The 18,572-nt window shown below is 42.0% G+C and overlaps 7 non-coding genes across 7 annotated transcripts; all 7 read right to left on the bottom strand.

Moving 5' to 3' along the window:
- Positions 1–1,184: 1,184 nt before the first annotated feature.
- LOC126279669 (U6 spliceosomal RNA) lies at positions 1,185–1,291 on the bottom strand. The gene has a single exon (XR_007551135.1). It is a non-coding gene; the product is annotated as a U6 spliceosomal RNA (small nuclear RNA).
- Positions 1,292–3,768: 2,477 nt separating this feature from the next.
- LOC126279670 (U6 spliceosomal RNA) lies at positions 3,769–3,875 on the bottom strand. The gene has a single exon (XR_007551136.1). It is a non-coding gene; the product is annotated as a U6 spliceosomal RNA (small nuclear RNA).
- A 2,476-nt stretch (positions 3,876–6,351) lies between these two features.
- Positions 6,352–6,458, bottom strand: LOC126279380 (U6 spliceosomal RNA). Its single transcript, XR_007550863.1, has one exon. It is a non-coding gene; the product is annotated as a U6 spliceosomal RNA (small nuclear RNA).
- Positions 6,459–8,934: 2,476 nt separating this feature from the next.
- Positions 8,935–9,041, bottom strand: LOC126279715 (U6 spliceosomal RNA). Its single transcript, XR_007551179.1, has one exon. It is a non-coding gene; the product is annotated as a U6 spliceosomal RNA (small nuclear RNA).
- A 2,428-nt stretch (positions 9,042–11,469) lies between these two features.
- On the bottom strand, positions 11,470–11,576 carry LOC126279381 (U6 spliceosomal RNA). Its single transcript, XR_007550864.1, has one exon. It is a non-coding gene; the product is annotated as a U6 spliceosomal RNA (small nuclear RNA).
- Positions 11,577–13,542: 1,966 nt separating this feature from the next.
- LOC126279382 (U6 spliceosomal RNA) lies at positions 13,543–13,649 on the bottom strand. The gene has a single exon (XR_007550865.1). It is a non-coding gene; the product is annotated as a U6 spliceosomal RNA (small nuclear RNA).
- Positions 13,650–16,126: 2,477 nt separating this feature from the next.
- On the bottom strand, positions 16,127–16,233 carry LOC126279383 (U6 spliceosomal RNA). Its single transcript, XR_007550866.1, has one exon. It is a non-coding gene; the product is annotated as a U6 spliceosomal RNA (small nuclear RNA).
- Positions 16,234–18,572: the final 2,339 nt, after the last annotated feature.

Raw genomic sequence — 18,572 nt, forward strand, 5'->3', positions numbered from 1 at the left:
AGGTGCATCAGCTGCAATTGTGAACACCATCGACTTGTATCACATTGATGGGATTCAAAGAGCTGTCAAAATAGTAAAGTCTCACATCTAAATGCTATATGTTAATATTAGCATACTGGTCTGCTGTCTAAACACTTCAGTGTTGTGGTATTCATTGGCTGACACTTTTGGAATTTATTTAAGTAACTGTATGTAATGGCAGATTGCCAGACATGTGGGAAAATACTTTGTGGGTCACACCAGTGAAATTTGTACATGACATGCTGATGCACCACAGATTTGCAGTAATAGTTGGTTTTTAGGTGAAGGGCAGTGGCTTATTACACAGGCAGATATGCTTCGGTTAAGAACCTGATGAGGTGTCACCTGCAGTCTGTATTATGAGGCTGCAGCTGGATAGCAAGGCCACTAGGAAAGTTACTTGAAACATAATGTTACATAAACTTCCTGTAAAGGGGTAGCTTGCACACTTAATGATGAAAGATACACCTTCCTTCACATGTTTGTTTATGCTGCTCAAACAATTATGGCATCAGCTGCAGCCATGAAGATGAATAAAGATAAATATTGTGGGTCTGTGTGCAGACAGTATGTGATAGTGGCTTACAGGCACCAGAAGCTTTGTAGGCGTTAGAGAAAAATAAATATTAGGTAATGCAAGCTAATTTTAGAGCGCTAGAGTGTATTTAAGCAGTAGTCTAAGTGAAAGTATGTGAGTGAGAAAGATTTGGAACATGCAGCTATCTTGTGTAAAGTTGGTGTAAGTTTTCCAAATGTTGTGTGTGGCAGTAGGTGTGTGTTATGAAATGACATGATTGAGACAGTAGCAAGAGATGCTGTGACAGCTGAGTGTGATACTGAGGAAGAGAAGAGGCTTTTGCCTGTGCTAGGCTTAGCCTGGCTGTGATTTGTGTTGAAGGGGTGCTAGTGACATGTACTTGTGGTTTTGGTGTGCTTGCTGACTTGTTATTAGAGTGACATTTTAGATGTGCATTGGTGATGTAAGGGATAGGTTTATTGCCAGTTTTGTCATGTTCTGTTGTGAATGAAAGAAAGTGGAGGAGAACTGCGTAAATGGAGAGCATAGTTTGTGACAAGTGGGTGCAGATATGAAGCGAAACTTGTGTAGTTGGCTGATAGTATTAGCAGCTGATGTGAGGCATGAGAGAGTGAGATTGCGAAAAAAAAATGTGGAACGCTTCACGATTTTGCGTGTCATCCTCGCGCAGGGGCCATGCTAATCTTCTCTGTATCGTTCCAATTTTAGTATATGTACCGCCGAAGCGAGTACATTCGAGGAGCCCTCTGAAATTGTATATATAGTTATGGCGTCGCGTCAAACATGGTTCGGCTTGGACGTAGGTTTACACAGCTCTGGCGAGGAACACAAGGCCTGCCGAGTGCTAATTTGTGAACTAATTACTGCGAGGTGTCGTTCTTAGTAAGTGGCAGCTCTGTCAACTGTAGATTTGGCAGTTTTGGGTGTAAAACTTAGATCGTAGAGTCGTTTGCTCTCGCACCATCCACCCAGAGCAGCAGCAGTTTCACACAGCTGCCGCTAGGCGGCAGCAAGACGTGTTGGCAGCTATTGTCGCCATGTTCTCACATCCCGAGTTTAGTGTCTTATAGGCATACGTATGAAACACACTTCTCTAATGTGTGGGATAAATGACTCTGACTGGAGCAGGTAGCAGGTCTTCAAGACTCTCAAAACAAGCGAATATTTTGGCCAAACTGTCTTCACTGCTAACACAAATTGCATTACTCTTGCAGTGGTACTTTCTTACGATACCTATCGATTTAATTACAGAGTGCTCATATGCAATGCAACTTTTAACTCACACATCAAGTACAACACAAGAAGACACAGCCTGTGACCATGTAAATTACTGAGGAACTCCACAGAGACCAAGCATGGTTCTATTCATCCAATGGCGCCAGAAGACAATAGTGACTGCAAGAAGAGACACAGTAGCCTCACGAACCATTAAAAACAGCATTCGTATTGCACACTTTGAAACACAGCAGTGTAGGTCATTACCAGGGCATGGATGGGTTAATGCAACTTGTGTGAGATAGTAGTAGGAATGATGGACATAGTTCCGTTTTCAGTACAATACCAGGTGATATATTTGTGTTGATCCAGGTGTACACAGGGCAGGTCTACTTGACAACAGTGAAACACTGTGATTGAGGGGTGTGAATGAGCCTAAAATATCGAGGGGACATGTGGTAAGAGAAACCAGGTTAGCATTGTGTTAGTAGCTGTAGTTATGTTCCTGTGAAATGTCAATCAGCTGTAATCCAGGTTGGTGAATGTTGTTATTGCAGGAAGAATTGCTAGTGCAGAACAAAGGGTGATAGATTTAGTATTTGAAAGCAGTTAATAACTGAGTAGCTACTGGTGTCAATGTGACACAAACTGGTTTTTGATGTAGTTGTCTATTCCTGAAATCTTGAAGCTTGCTAGTGTTTTGTGTCTTGACTGGCTCTGTATCTGCTTATGTGGTAGAGCTTCTGTGTATGTAACATGATGAATATTGCATGCAGAGTTTGTCCAATCTTTCTCCTAGACACAGGATGAGAGGTGCATCAGCTGCAATTGTGAACACCATCGACTTGTATCACATTGATGGGATTCAAAGAGCTGTCAAAATAGTAGAGTCTCACATCTAAATGCTATATGTTAATATTAGCATACTGGTCTGCTGTCTAAACACTTCAGTGTTGTGGTATTCATTGGCTGACACTTTTGGAATTTATTTAAGTAACTGTATGTAATGGCAGATTGCCAGACATGTGGGAAAATACTTTGTGGGTCACACCAGTGAAATTTGTACATGACATGCTGATGCACCACAGATTTGCAGTAATAGTTGGTTTTTAGGTGAAGGGCAGTGGCTTATTACACAGGCAGATATGCTTCGGATAAGAACCTGATGAGGTGTCACCTGCAGTCTGTATTATGAGGCTGCAGCTGGATAGCAAGGCCACTAGGAAAGTTACTTGAAACATAATGTTACATAAACTTCCTGTAAAGGGGTAGCTTGCACACTTAATGATGAAAGATACACCTTCCTTCACATGTTTGTTTATGCTGCTCAAACAATTATGGCATCAGCTGCAGCCATGAAGATGAATAAAGATAAATATTGTGGGTCTGTGTGCAGACAGTATGTGATAGTGGCTTACAGGCACCAGAAGCTTTGTAGGCGTTAGAGAAAAATAAATATTAGGTAATGCAAGCTAATTTTAGAGCGCTAGAGTGTATTTAAGCAGTAGTCTAAGTGAAAGTATGTGAGTGAGAAAGATTTGGAACATGCAGCTATCTTGTGTAAAGTTGGTGTAAGTTTTCCAAATGTTGTGTGTGGCAGTAGGTGTGTGTTATGAAATGACATGATTGAGACAGTAGCAAGAGATGCTGTGACAGCTGAGTGTGATACTGAGGAAGAGAAGAGGCTTTTGCCTGTGCTAGGCTTAGCCTGGCTGTGATTTGTGTTGAAGGGGTGCTAGTGACATGTACTTGTGGTTTTGGTGTGCTTGCTGACTTGTTATTAGAGTGACATTTTAGATGTGCATTGGTGATGTAAGGGATAGGTTTATTGCCAGTTTTGTCATGTTCTGTTGTGAATGAAAGAAAGTGGAGGAGAACTGCGTAAATGGAGAGCATAGTTTGTGACAAGTGGGTGCAGATATGAAGCGAAACTTGTGTAGTTGGCTGATGGTATTAGCAGTTGATGTGAGGCATGAGAGAGTGAGATTGCGAAAAAAAATGTGGAACGCTTCACGATTTTGCGTGTCATCCTCGCGCAGGGGCCATGCTAATCTTCTCTGTATCGTTCCAATTTTAGTATATGTACCGCCGAAGCGAGTACATTCGAGGAGCCCTCTGAAATTGTATATATAGTTATGGCGTCGCGTCAAACATGGTTCGGCTTGGACGTAGGTTTACACAGCTCTGGCGAGGAACACAAGGCCTGCCGAGTGCTAATTTGTGAACTAATTACTGCGAGGTGTCGTTCTTAGTAAGTGGCAGCTCTGTCAACTGTAGATTTGGCAGTTTTGGGTGTAAAACTTAGATCGTAGAGTCGTTTGCTCTCGCACCATCCACCCAGAGCAGCAGCAGTTTCACACAGCTGCCGCTAGGCGGCAGCAAGACGTGTTGGCAGCTATTGTCGCCATGTTCTCACATCCCGAGTTTAGTGTCTTATAGGCATACGTATGAAACACACTTCTCTAATGTGTGGGATAAATGACTCTGACTGGAGCAGGTAGCAGGTCTTCAAGACTCTCAAAACAAGCGAATATTTTGGCCAAACTGTCTTCACTGCTAACACAAATTGCATTACTCTTGCAGTGGTACTTTCTTACGATACCTATCGATTTAATTACAGAGTGCTCATATGCAATGCAACTTTTAACTCACACATCAAGTACAACACAAGAAGACACAGCCTGTGACCATGTAAATTACTGAGGAACTCCACAGAGACCAAGCATGGTTCTATTCATCCAATGGCGCCAGAAGACAATAGTGACTGCAAGAAGAGACACAGTAGCCTCACGAACCATTAAAAACTGCATTCGTATTGCACACTTTGAAACACAGCAGTGTAGGTCATTACCAGGGCATGGATGGGTTAATGCAACTTGTGTGAGATAGTAGTAGGAATGATGGACATAGTTCCGTTTTCAGTACAATACCAGGTGATATATTTGTGTTGATCCAGGTGTACACAGGGCAGGTCTACTTGACAACAGTGAAACACTGTGATTGAGGTGTGTGAATGAGCCTAAAATATCGAGGGGACATGTGGTAAGAGAAACCAGGTTAGCATTGTGTTAGTAGCTGTAGTTATGTTCCTGTGAAATGTCAATCAGCTGTAATCCAGGTTGGTGAATGTTGTTATTGCAGGAAGAATTGCTAGTGCAGAACAAAGAGTGATAGATTTAGTATTTGAAAGCAGTTAATAACTGAGTAGCTACTGGTGTCATGTGACACAAACTGGTTTGTGATGTAGTTGTCTATTCCTGAAATCTTGAAGCTTGCTAGTGTTTTGTGTCTTGACTGGCTCTGTATCTGCTTATGTGGTAGAGCTTCTGTGTATGTAACATGATGAATATTGCATGCAGAGTTTGTCCAATCTTTCTCCTAGACACAGGATGAGAGGTGCATCAGCTGCAATTGTGAACACCATCGACTTGTATCACATTGATGGGATTCAAAGTGCTGTCAAAATAGTAGACTCTCACATCTAAATGCTATATGTTAATATTAGCGTAGTGGTCTGCTGTCTAAACACTTCAGTGTTGTAGTATTCATTGGCTGACACTTTTGGAATTTATTTAAGTAACTGTATGTAATGGCAGATTGCCAGACATGTGGGAAAATACTTTGTGGGTCACACCAGTGAAATTTGTACATGACATGCTGATGCACCACAGATTTGCAGTAATAGTTGGTTTTTAGGTGAAGGGCAGTGGCTTATTACACAGGCAGATATGCTTCAGTTAAGAACCTGATGAGGTGTCACCTGCAGTCTGTATTATGAGGCTGCAGCTGGATAGCAAGGCCACTAGGAAAGTTACTTGAAACATAATGTTAAATAAACTTCCTGTAAAGAGGTAGCTTGCACACTTAATGATGAAAGATACATCTTCCTTCACATGTTTGTTTATGCTGCTCAAACAATTATGGCATCAGCTGCAGCCATGAAGATGAATAAAGATAAATATTGTGGGTCTGTGTGCAGACAGTATGTGATAGTGGCTTACAGGCACCAGAAGCATTGTAGGCGTTAGAGAAAAATAAATATTAGGTAATGCAAGCTAATTTTAGAGCGCTAGAGTGTATTTAAGCAGTAGTCTAAGTGAAAGTATGTGAGTGAGAAAGATTTGGAACATGCAGCTATCTTGTGTAAAGTTGGTGTAAGTTTTCCAAATGTTGTGTGTGGCAGTAGGTGTGTGTTATGAAATGACATGATTGAGACAGTAGCAAGAGATGCTGTGACAGCTGAGTGTGATACTGAGGAAGAGAAGAGGCTTTTGCCTGTGCTAGGCTTAGCCTGGCTGTGATTTGTGTTGAAGGGGTGCTAGTGACATGTACTTGTGGTTTTGGTGTGCTTGCTGACTTGTTATTAGAGTGACATTTTAGATGTGCATTGGTGATGTAAGGGATAGGTTTATTGCCAGTTTTGTCATGTTCTGTTGTGAATGAAAGAAAGTGGAGGAGAACTGCGTAAATGGAGAGCATAGTTTGTGACAAGTGGGTGCAGATATGAAGCGAAACTTGTGTAGTTGGCTGATGGTATTAGCAGCTGATGTGAGGCATGAGAGAGTGAGATTGCGAAAAAAAATGTGGAACGCTTCACGATTTTGCGTGTCATCCTTGCGCAGGGGCCATGCTAATCTTCTCTGTATCGTTCCAATTTTAGTATATGTACCGCCGAAGCGAGTACATTCGAGGAGCCCTCTGAAATTGTATATATAGTTATGGCGTCACGTCAAACATGGTTCGGCTTGGACGTAGGTTTACACAGCTCTGGCGAGGAACACAAGGCCTGCCGAGTGCTAATTTGTGAACTAATTACTGCGAGGTGTCGTTCTTAGTAAGTGGCAGCTCTGTCAACTGTAGATTTGGCAGTTTTGGGTGTAAAACTTAGATCGTAGAGTCGTTTGCTCTCGCACCATCCACCCAGAGCAGCAGCAGTTTCACACAGCTGCCGCTAGGCGGCAGCAAGACGTGTTGGCAGCTATTGTCGCCATGTTCTCACATCCCGAGTTTAGTGTCTTATAGGCATACGTATGAAACACACTTCTCTAATGTGTGGGATAAATGACTCTGACTGGAGCAGGTAGCAGGTCTTCAAGACTCTCAAAACAAGCGAATATTTTGGCCAAACTGTCTTCACTGCTAACACAAATTGCATTACTCTTGCGGTGGTACTTTCTTACGATACCTATCGATTTAATTACAGAGTGCTCATATGCAATGCAACTTTTAACTCACACATCAAGTACAACACAAGAAGACACAGCCTGTGACCATGTAAATTACTGAGGAACTCCACAGAGACCAAGCATGGTTCTCTTCATCCAATGGCGCCAGAAGACAATAGTGACTGCAAAAAGAGACACAGTGGCCTCACAAACCATTAAAAACAGCATTCGTATTGCACACTTTGAAACACAGCAGTGTAGGTCATTACCAGGGCATGGATGGGTTAATGCGACTTGTGTGAGATAGTAGTAGGAATGATGGACATAGTTCCGTTTTCAGTACAATACCAGGTGATATATTTGTGTTGATCCAGGTGTACACAGGGCAGGTCTACTTGACAACAGTGAAACACTGTGATTGAGGTGTGTGAATGAGCCTAAAATATCGAGGGGACATGTGGTAAGAGAAACCAGGTTAGCATTGTGTTAGTAGCTGTAGTTATGTTCCTGTGAAATGTCAATCAGCTGTAATCCAGGTTGGTGAATGTTGTTATTGCAGGAAGAATTGCTAGTGCAGAACAAAGAGTGATAGATTTAGTATTTGAAAGCAGTTAATAACTGAGTAGCTACTGGTGTCATGTGACACAAACTGGTTTGTGATGTAGTTGTCTATTCCTGACATCTTGAAGCTTGCTAGTGTTTTGTGTCTTGACTGGCTCTGTATCTGCTTATGTGGTAGAGCTTCTGTGTATGTAACATGATGAATATTGCATGCAGAGTTTGTCCAATCTTTCTCCTAGACACAGGATGAGAGGTGCATCAGCTGCAATTGTGAACACCATCGACTTGTATCACATTGATGGGATTCAAAGTGCTGTCAAAATAGTAGAGTCTCACATCTAAATGCTATATGTTAATATTAGCATACTGGTCTGCTGTCTAAACACTTCAGTGTTGTGGTATTCATTGGCTGACACTTTTGGAATTTATTTAGGTAACTGTATGTAATGGCAGATTGCCAGACATGTGGGAAAATACTTTGTGGGTCACACCAGTGAAATTTGTACATGACATGCTGCTGCTCCACAGATTTGCAGTAATAGTTGGTTTTTAGGTGAAGGGCAGTGGCTTATTACACAGGCAGATATGCTTCAGTTAAGAACCTGATGAGGTGTCACCTGCAGTCTGTATTATGAGGCTGCAGCTGGATAGCAAGGCCACTAGGAAAGTTACTTGAAACATAATGTTACATAAACTTCCTGTAAAGGGGTAGCTTGCACACTTAATGATGAAAGATACACCTTCCTTCACATGTTTGTTTATGCTGCTCAAACAATTATGGCATCAGCTGCAGCCATGAAGATGAATAAAGATAAATATTGTGGGTCTGTGTGCAGACAGTATGTGATAGTGGCTTACAGGCACCAGAAGCTTTGTAGGCGTTAGAGAAAAATAAATATTAGGTAATGCAAGCTAATTTTAGAGCGCTAGAGTGTATTTAAGCAGTAGTCTAAGTGAAAGTATGTGAGTGAGAAAGATTTGGAACATGCAGCTATCTTGTGTAAAGTTGGTGTAAGTTTTCCAAATGTTGTGTGTGGCAGTAGGTGTGTGTTATGAAATGACATGATTGAGACAGTAGCAAGAGATGCTGTGACAGCTGAGTGTGATACTGAGGAAGAGAAGAGGCTTTTGCCTGTGCTAGGCTTAGCCTGGCTGTGATTTGTGTTGAAGGGGTGCTAGTGACATGTACTTGTGGTTTTGGTGTGCTTGCTGACTTGTTATTAGAGTGACATTTTAGATGTGCATTGGTGATGTAAGGGATAGGTTTATTGCCAGTTTTGTCATGTTCTGTTGTGAATGAAAGAAAGTGGAGGAGAACTGCGTAAATGGAGAGCATAGTTTGTGACAAGTGGGTGCAGATATGAAGCGAAACTTGTGTAGTTGGCTGATGGTATTAGCAGCTGATGTGAGGCATGACAGAGTGAGATTGCGAAAACAAATGTGGAACGCTTCACGATTTTGCGTGTCATCCTCGCGCAGGGGCCATGCTAATCTTCTCTGTATCGTTCCAATTTTAGTATATGTACCGCCGAAGCGAGTACATTCGAGGAGCCCTCTGAAATTGTATATATAGTTATGGCGTCGCGTCAAACATGGTTCGGCTTGGACGTAGGTTTACACAGCTCTGGCGAGGAACACAAGGCCTGCCGAGTGCTAATTTGTGAACTAATTACTGCGAGGTGTCGTTCTTAGTAAGTGGCAGCTCTGTCAACTGCAGATTTGGCAGTTTTGGGTGTAAAACTTAGATCGTAGAGTCGTTTGCTCTCGCACCATCCACCCAGAGCAGCAGCAGTTTCACACAGCTGCCGCTAGGCGGCAGCAAGACGTGTTGGCAGCTATTGTCGCCATGTTCTCACATCCCGAGTTTAGTGTCTTATAGGCATACGTATGAAACACACTTCTCTAATGTGTGGGATAAATGACTCTGACTGGAGCAGGTAGCAGGTCTTCAAGACTCTCAAAACAAGCGAATATTTTGGCCAAACTGTCTTCACTGCTAACACAAATTGCATTACTCTTGCAGTGGTACTTTCTTACGATACCTATCGATTTAATTACAGAGTGCTCATTTGCAATGCAACTTTTAACTCACACATCAAGTACAACACAAGAAGACACAGCCTGTGACCATGTAAATTACTGAGGAACTCCACAGAGACCAAGCATGGTTCTATTCATCCAATGGCGCCAGAAGACAATAGTGACTGCAAGAAGAGACACAGTAGCCTCACAAACCATTAAAAACAGCATTCGTATTGCACACTTTGAAACACAGCAGTGTAGGTCATTACCAGGGCATGGATGGGTTAATGCAACTTGTGTGAGATAGTAGTAGGAATGATGGACATAGTTCCGTTTTCAGTACAATACCAGGTGATATATTTGTGTTGATCCAGGTGTACACAGGGCAGGTCTACTTGACAACAGTGAAACACTGTGATTGAGGTGTGTGAATGAGACTAAAATATCGAGGGGACATGTGGTAAGAGAAACCAGGTTAGCATTGTGTTAGTAGCTGTAGTTATGTTCCTGTGAAATGTCAATCAGCTGTAATCCAGGATGGTGAATGTTGTTATTGCAGGAAGAATTGCTAGTGCAGAACAAAGAGTGATAGATTTAGTATTTGAAAGCAGTTAATAACTGAGTAGCTACTGGTGTCAATGTGACACAAACTGGTTTGTGATGTAGTTGTCTATTCCTGAAATCTTGAAGCTTGCTAGTGTTTTGTGTCTTGACTGGCTCTGTATCTGCTTATGTGGTAGAGCTTCTGTGTATGTAACATGATGAATATTGCATGCAGAGTTTGTGCAATCTTTCTCCTAGACACAGGATGAGAGGTGCATCAGCTGCAATTGTGAACACCATCGACTTGTATCACATTGATGGGATTCAAAGTGCTGTCAAAATAGTAGAGTCTCACATCTAAATGCTATATGTTAATATTAGCATAGTGGTCTGCTGTCTAAACACTTCAGTGTTGTAGTATTCATTGGCTGACACTTTTGGAATTTATTTAAGTAACTGTATGTAATGGCAGATTGCCAGACATGTGGGAAAATACTTTGTGGGTCACACCAGTGAAATTTGTACATGACATGCTGATGCACCACAGATTTGCAGTAATAGTTGGTTTTTAGGTGAAGGGCAGTGGCTTATTACACAGGCAGATATGCTTCAGTTAAGAACCTGATGAGGTGTCACCTGCAGTCTGTATTATGAGGCTGCAGCTGGATAGCAAGGCCACTAGGAAAGTTACTTGAAACATAATGTTAAATAAACTTCCTGTAAAGGGGTAGCTTGCACACTTAATCATGAAAGATACACCTTCCTTCACATGTTTGTTTATGCTGCTCAAACAATTATGGCATCAGCTGCAGCCATGAAGATGAATAAAGATAAATATTGTGGGTCTGTGTGCAGACAGTATGTGATAGTGGCTTACAGGCACCAGAAGCTTTGTAGGCGTTAGAGAAAAATAAATATTAGGTAATGCAAGCTAATTTTAGAGCGCTAGAGTGTATTTAAGCAGTAGTCTAAGTGAAAGTATGTGAGTGACAAAGATTTGGAACATGCAGTAGGTGTGTGTTATGAAATGACATGATTGAGACAGTAGCAAGAGATGCTGTGACAGCTGAGTGTGATACTGAGGAAGAGAAGAGGCTTTTGCCTGTGTTAGGCTTAGCCTGGCTGTGATTTGTGTTGAAGGGGTGCTAGTGACATGTACTTGTGGTTTTGGTGTGCTTGCTGACTTGTTATTAGAGTGACATTTTAGATGTGCATTGGTGATGTAAGGGATAGGTTTATTGCCAGTTTTGTCATGTTCTGTTGTGAATGAAAGAAAGTGGAGGAGAACTGCGTAAATGGAGAGCATAGTTTGTGACAAGTGGGTGCAGATGTGAAGCGAAACTTGTGTAGGTGGCTGATGGTATTAGCAGCTGATGTGAGGCATGAGAGAGTGAGATTGCGAAAAAAAATGTGGAACGCTTCACGATTTTGCGTGTCATCCTTGCGCAGGGGCCATGCTAATCTTCTCTGTATCGTTCCAATTTTAGTATATGTACCGCCGAAGCGAGTACATTCGAGGAGCCCTCTGAAATTGTATATATAGTTATGGCGTCGCGTCAAACATGGTTCGGCTTGGACGTAGGTTTACACAGCTCTGGCGAGGAACACAAGGCCTGCCGAGTGCTAATTTGTGAACTAATTACTGCGAGGTGTCGTTCTTAGTAAGTGGCAGCTCTGTCAACTGTAGATTTGGCAGTTTTGGGTGTAAAACTTAGATCGTAGAGTCGTTTGCTCTCGCACCATCCACCCAGAGCAGCAGCAGTTTCACACAGCTGCCGCTAGGCGGCAGCAAGACGTGTTGGCAGCTATTGTCGCCATGTTCTCACATCCCGAGTTTAGTGTCTTATAGGCATACGTATGAAACACACTTCTCTAATGTGTGGGATAAATGACTCTGACTGGAGCAGGTAGCAGGTCTTCAAGACTCTCAAAACAAGCGAATATTTTGGCCAAACTGTCTTCACTGCTAACACAAATTGCATTACTCTTGCAGTGGTACTTTCTTACGATACCTATCGATTTAATTACAGAGTGCTCATATGCAATGCAACTTTTAACTCACACATCAAGTACAACACAAGAAGACACAGCCTGTGACCATGTAAATTACTGAGGAACTCCACAGAGACCAAGCATGGTTCTATTCATCCAATGGCGCCAGAAGACAATAGTGACTGCAAGAAGAGACACAGTAGCCTCACAAACCATTAAAAACAGCATTCGTATTGCACACTTTGAAACACAGCAGTGTAGGTCATTACCAGGGCATGGATGGGTTAATGCGACTTGTGTGAGATAGTAGTAGGAATGATGGACATAGTTCCGTTTTCAGTACAATACCAGGTGATATATTTGTGTTGATCCAGGTGTACACAGGGCATCTAAATGCTATATGTTAATATTAGCATACTGGTCTGCTGTCTAAACACTTCAGTGTTGTGGTATTCATTGGCTGACACTTTTGGAATTTATTTAGGTAACTGTATGTAATGGCAGATTGCCAGACATGTGGGAAAATACTTTGTGGGTCACACCAGTGAAATTTGTACATGACATGCTGATGCACCACAGATTTGCAGTAATAGTTGGTTTTTAGGTGAAGGGCAGTGGCTTATTACACAGGCAGACATGCTTCAGTTAAGAACCTGATGAGGTGTCACCTGCAGTCTGTATTATGAGGCTGCAGCTGGATAGCAAGGCCACTAGGAAAGTTACTTGAAACATAATGTTACATAAACTTCCTGTAAAGGGGTAGCTTGCACACTTAATCATGAAAGATACACCTTCCTTCACATGTTTGTTTATGCTGCTCAAACAATTATGGCATCAGCTGCAGCCATGAAGATGAATAAAGATAAATATTGTGGGTCTGTATGCAGACAGTATGTGATAGTGGCTTACAGGCACCAGAAGCTTTGCAGGCGTTAGAGAAAAATAAATATTAGGTAATGCAAGCTAATTTTAGAGCGCTAGAGTGTATTTAAGCAGTAGTCTAAGTGAAAGTATGTGAGTGAGAAAGATTTGGAACATGCAGCTATCTTGTGTAAAGTTTGTGTATGGTTTCCAAATGTTGTGTGTGGCAGTAGGTGTGTGTTATGAAATGACATGATTGAGACAGTAGCAAGAGATGCTGTGACAGCTGAGTGTGATACTGAGGAAGAGAAGAGGCTTTTGCCTGTGCTAGGCTTAGCCTGGCTGTGATTTGTGTTGAAGGGGTGCTAGTGACATGTACTTGTGGTTTTGGTGTGCTTGCTGACTTGTTATTAGAGTGACATTTTAGATGTGCATTGGTGATGTAAGGGATAGGTTTATTGCCAGTTTTGTCATGTTCTGTTGTGAATGAAAGAAAGTGGAGGAGAACTGCGTAAATGGAGAGCATAGTTTGTGACAAGTGGGTGCAGATATGAAGCGAAACTTGTGTAGTTGGCTGATGGTATTAGCAGCTGATGTGAGGCATGAGAGAGTGAGATTGCGAAAAAAAATGTGGAACGCTTCACGATTTTGCGTGTCATCCTTGCGCAGGGGCCATGCTAATCTTCTCTGTATCGTTCCAATTTTAGTATATGTACCGCCGAAGCGAGTACATTCGAGGAGCCCTCTGAAATTGTATATATAGTTATGGCGTCGCGTCAAACATGGTTCGGCTTGGACGTAGGTTTACACAGCTCTGGCGAGGAACACAAGGCCTGCCGAGTGCTAATTTGTGAACTAATTACTGCGAGGTGTCGTTCTTAGTAAGTGGCAGCTCTGTCAACTGTAGATTTGGCAGTTTTGGGTGTAAAACTTAGATCGTAGAGTCGTTTGCTCTCGCACCATCCACCCAGAGCAGCAGCAGTTTCACACAGCTGCCGCTAGGCGGCAGCAAGACGTGTTGGCAGCTATTGTCGCCATGTTCTCACATCCCGAGTTTAGTGTCTTCTAGGCATACGTATGAAACACACTTCTCTAATGTGTGGGATAAATGACTCTGACTGGAGCAGGTAGCAGGTCTTCAAGACTCTCAAAACAAGCGAATATTTTGGCCAAACTGTCTTCACTGCTAACACAAATTGCATTACTCTTGCAGTGGTACTTTCTTACGATACCCTTCGATTTAATTACAGAGTGCTCATATGCAATGCAACTTTTAACTCACACATCAAGTACAACACAAGAAGACACAGCCTGTGACCATCTAAATTACTGAGGAACTCCACAGAGACCAAGCATGGTTCTATTCATCCAATGGCGCCAGAAGACAATAGTGACTGCAAGAAGAGACACAGTAGCCTCACAAACCATTAAAAACAGCATTCGTATTGCACACTTTGAAACACAGCAGTGTAGGTCATTACCAGGGCATGGATGGGTTAATGCGACTTGTGTGAGATAGTAGTAGGAATGATGGACATAGTTCCGTTTTCAGTACAATACCAGGTGATATATTTGTGTTGATCCAGGTGTACACAGGGCAGGTCTATTGGACAACAGTGAAACACTGTGATTGAGGTGTGTGAATGAGCCTAAAATATCGAGGGGACATGTGGTAAGAGAAACCAGGTTAGCATTGTGTTAGTAGCTGTAGTTATGTTCCTGTGAAATGTCAATCAGCTGTAATCCAGGTTGGTGAATGTTGTTATTGCAGGAAGAATTGCTAGTGCAGAACAAAGAGTGATAGATTTAGTATTTGAAAGCAGTTAATAACTGAGTTGCTACTGGTGTCAATGTGACACAAACTGGTTTGTGATGTAGTTGTCTATTCCTGAAATCTTGAAGCTTGCTAGTGTTTTGTGTCTTGACTGGCTCTGTATCTGCTTATGTGGTAGAGCTTCTGTGTATGTAACATGATGAATATTGCATGCAGAGTTTGTGCAATCTTTCTCCTAGACACAGGATGAGAGGTGCATCAGCTGCAATTGTGAACACCATCGACTTGTATCACATTGATGGGATTCAAAGTGCTGTCAAAATAGTAGAGTCTCACATCTAAATGCTATATGTTAATATTAGCATAGTGGTCTGCGGTCTAAACACTTCAGTGTTGTGGTATTCATTGGCTGACACTTTTGGAATTTATTTAAGTAACTGTATGTAATGGCAGATTGCCAGACATGTGGGAAAATACTTTGTGGGTCACACCAGTGAAATTTGTACATGACATGCTGATGCACCACAGATTTGCAGTAATAGTTGGTTTTTAGGTGAAGGGCAGTGGCTTATTACACAGGCAGATATGCTTCAGTTAAGAACCTGATGAGGTGTCACCTGCAGTCTGTATTATGAGGCTGCAGCTGGATAGCAAGGCCACTAGGAAAGTTACTTGAAACATAATGTTAAATAAACTTCCTGTAAAGGGGTAGCTTGCACACTTAATGATGAAAGATACACCTTCCTTCACATGTTTGTTTATGCTGCTCAAACAATTATGGCATCAGCTGCAGCCATGAAGATGAATAAAGATAAATATTGTGGGTCTGTGTGCAGACAGTATGTGATAGTGGCTTACAGGCACCAGAAGCTTTGTAGGCGTTAGAGAAAAATAAATATTAGGTAATGCAAGCTAATTTTAGAGCGCTAGAGTGTATTTAAGCAGTAGTCTAAGTGAAAGTATGTGAGTGAGAAAGATTTGGAACATGCAGCTATCTTGTGTAAAGTTGGTGTAAGGTTTCCAAATGTTGTGTGTGGCAGTAGGTGTGTGTTATGAAATGACATGATTGAGACAGTAGCAAGAGATGCTGTGACAGCTGAGTGTGATACTGAGGAAGAGAAGAGGCTTTTGCCTGTGCTAGGCTTAGCCTGGCTGTGATTTGTGTTGAAGGGGTGCTAGTGACATGTACTTGTGATTTTGGTGTGCTTGCTGACTTGTTATTAGAGTGACATTTTAGATGTGCATTGGTGATGTAAGGGATAGGTTTATTGCCAGTTTTGTCATGTTCTGTTGTGAATGAAAGAAAGTGGAGGAGAACTGCGTAAATGGAGAGCATAGTTTGTGACAAGTGGGTGCAGATATGAAGCGAAACTTGTGTAGTTGGCTGATGGTATTAGCAGCTGATGTGAGGCATGAGAGAGTGAGATTGCGAAAAAAAATGTGGAACGCTTCACGATTTTGCGTGTCATCCTTGCGCAGGGGCCATGCTAATCTTCTCTGTATCGTTCCAATTTTAGTATATGTACCGCCGAAGCGAGTACATTCGAGAAGCCCTCTAAAAATTGTATATATAGTTATGGCGTCGCGTCAAACATGGTTCGGCTTGGACGTAGGTTTACACAGCTCTGGCGAGGAACACAAGGCCTGCCGAGTGCTAATTTGTGAACTAATTACTGCGAGGTGTCGTTCTTAGTAAGTGGCAGCTCTGTCAACTGTAGATTTGGCAGTTTTGGGTGTAAAACTTAGATCGTAGAGTCGTTTGCTCTCGCACCATCCACCCAGAGCAGCAGCAGTTTCACACAGCTGCCGCTAGGCGGCAGCAAGACGTGTTGGCAGCTATTGTCGCCATGTTCTCACATCCCGAGTTTAGTGTCTTATAGGCATACGTATGAAACACACTTCTCTAATGTGTGGGATAAATGACTCTGACTGGAGCAGGTAGCAGGTCTTCAAGACTCTCAAAACAAGCGAATATTTTGGCCAAACTGTCTTCACTGCTAACACAAATTGCATTACTCTTGCAGTGGTACTTTCTTACGATACCTATCGATTTAATTACAGAGTGCTCATATGCAATGCAACTTTTAACTCACACATCAAGTACAACACAAGAAGACACAGCCTGTGACCATGTAAATTACTGAGGAACTCCACAGAGACCAAGCATGGTTCTATTCATCCAATGGCGCCAGAAGACAATAGTGACTGCAAGAAGAGACACAGTAGCCTCACGAACCATTAAAAACAGCATTCGTATTGCACACTTTGAAACACAGCAGTGTAGGTCATTACCAGGGCATGGATGGGTTAATGCAACTTGTGTGAGATAGTAGTAGGAATGATGGACATAGTTCCGTTTTCAGTACAATACCAGGTGATATATTTGTGTTGATCCAGGTGTACACAGGGCAGGTCTACTTGACAACAGTGAAACACTGTGATTGAGGTGTGTGAATGAGCCTAAAATATCGAGGGGACATGTGGTAAGAGAAACCAGGTTAGCATTGTGTTAGTAGCTGTAGTTATGTTCCTGTGAAATGTCAATCAGCTGTAATCCAGGTTGGTGAATGTTGTTATTGCAGGAAGAATTGCTAGTGCAGAACAAAGAGTGATAGATTTAGTATTTGAAAGCAGTTAATAACTGAGTTGCTACTGGTGTCAATGTGACACAAACTGGTTTGTGATGTAGTTGTCTATTCCTGAAATCTTGAAGCTTGCTAGTGTTTTGTGTCTTGACTGGCTCTGTATCTGCTTATGTGGTAGAGCTTCTGTGTATGTAACATGATGAATATTGCATGCAGAGTTTGTGCAATCTTTCTCCTAGACACAGGATGAGAGGTGCATCAGCTGCAATTGTGAACACCATCGACTTGTATCACATTGATGGGATTCAAAGTGCTGTCAAAATAGTAGAGTCTCACATCTAAATGCTATATGTTAATATTAGCATAGTGGTCTGCGGTCTAAACACTTCAGTGTTGTGGTATTCATTGGCTGACACTTTTGGAATTTATTTAAGTAACTGTATGTAATGGCAGATTGCCAGACATGTGGGAAAATACTTTGTGGGTCACACCAGTGAAATTTGTACATGACATGCTGATGCACCACAGATTTGCAGTAATAGTTGGTTTTTAGGTGAAGGGCAGTGGCTTATTACACAGGCAGATATGCTTCAGTTAAGAACCTGATGAGGTGTCACCTGCAGTCTGTATTATGAGGCTGCAGCTGGATAGCAAGGCCACTAGGAAAGTTACTTGAAACATAATGTTAAATAAACTTCCTGTAAAGGGGTAGCTTGCACACTTAATGATGAAAGATACACCTTCCTTCACATGTTTGTTTATGCTGCTCAAACAATTATGGCATCAGCTGCAGCCATGAAGATGAATAAAGATAAATATTGTGGGTCTGTGTGCAGACAGTATGTGATAGTGGCTTACAGGCACCAGAAGCTTTGTAGGCGTTAGAGAAAAATAAATATTAGGTAATGCAAGCTAATTTTAGAGCGCTAGAGTGTATTTAAGCAGTAGTCTAAGTGAAAGTATGTGAGTGAGAAAGATTTGGAACATGCAGCTATCTTGTGTAAAGTTGGTGTAAGGTTTCCAAATGTTGTGTGTGGCAGTAGGTGTGTGTTATGAAATGACATGATTGAGACAGTAGCAAGAGATGCTGTGACAGCTGAGTGTGATACTGAGGAAGAGAAGAGGCTTTTGCCTGTGCTAGGCTTAGCCTGGCTGTGATTTGTGTTGAAGGGGTGCTAGTGACATGTACTTGTGGTTTTGGTGTGCTTGCTGACTTGTTATTAGAGTGACATTTTAGATGTGCATTGGTGATGTAAGGGATAGGTTTATTGCCAGTTTTGTCATGTTCTGTTGTG

This window comes from Schistocerca gregaria, chromosome 6, assembly GCF_023897955.1.
Source record: "Schistocerca gregaria isolate iqSchGreg1 chromosome 6, iqSchGreg1.2, whole genome shotgun sequence".
In the NCBI taxonomy this organism is placed as follows: domain Eukaryota; kingdom Metazoa; phylum Arthropoda; class Insecta; order Orthoptera; family Acrididae; genus Schistocerca; species Schistocerca gregaria.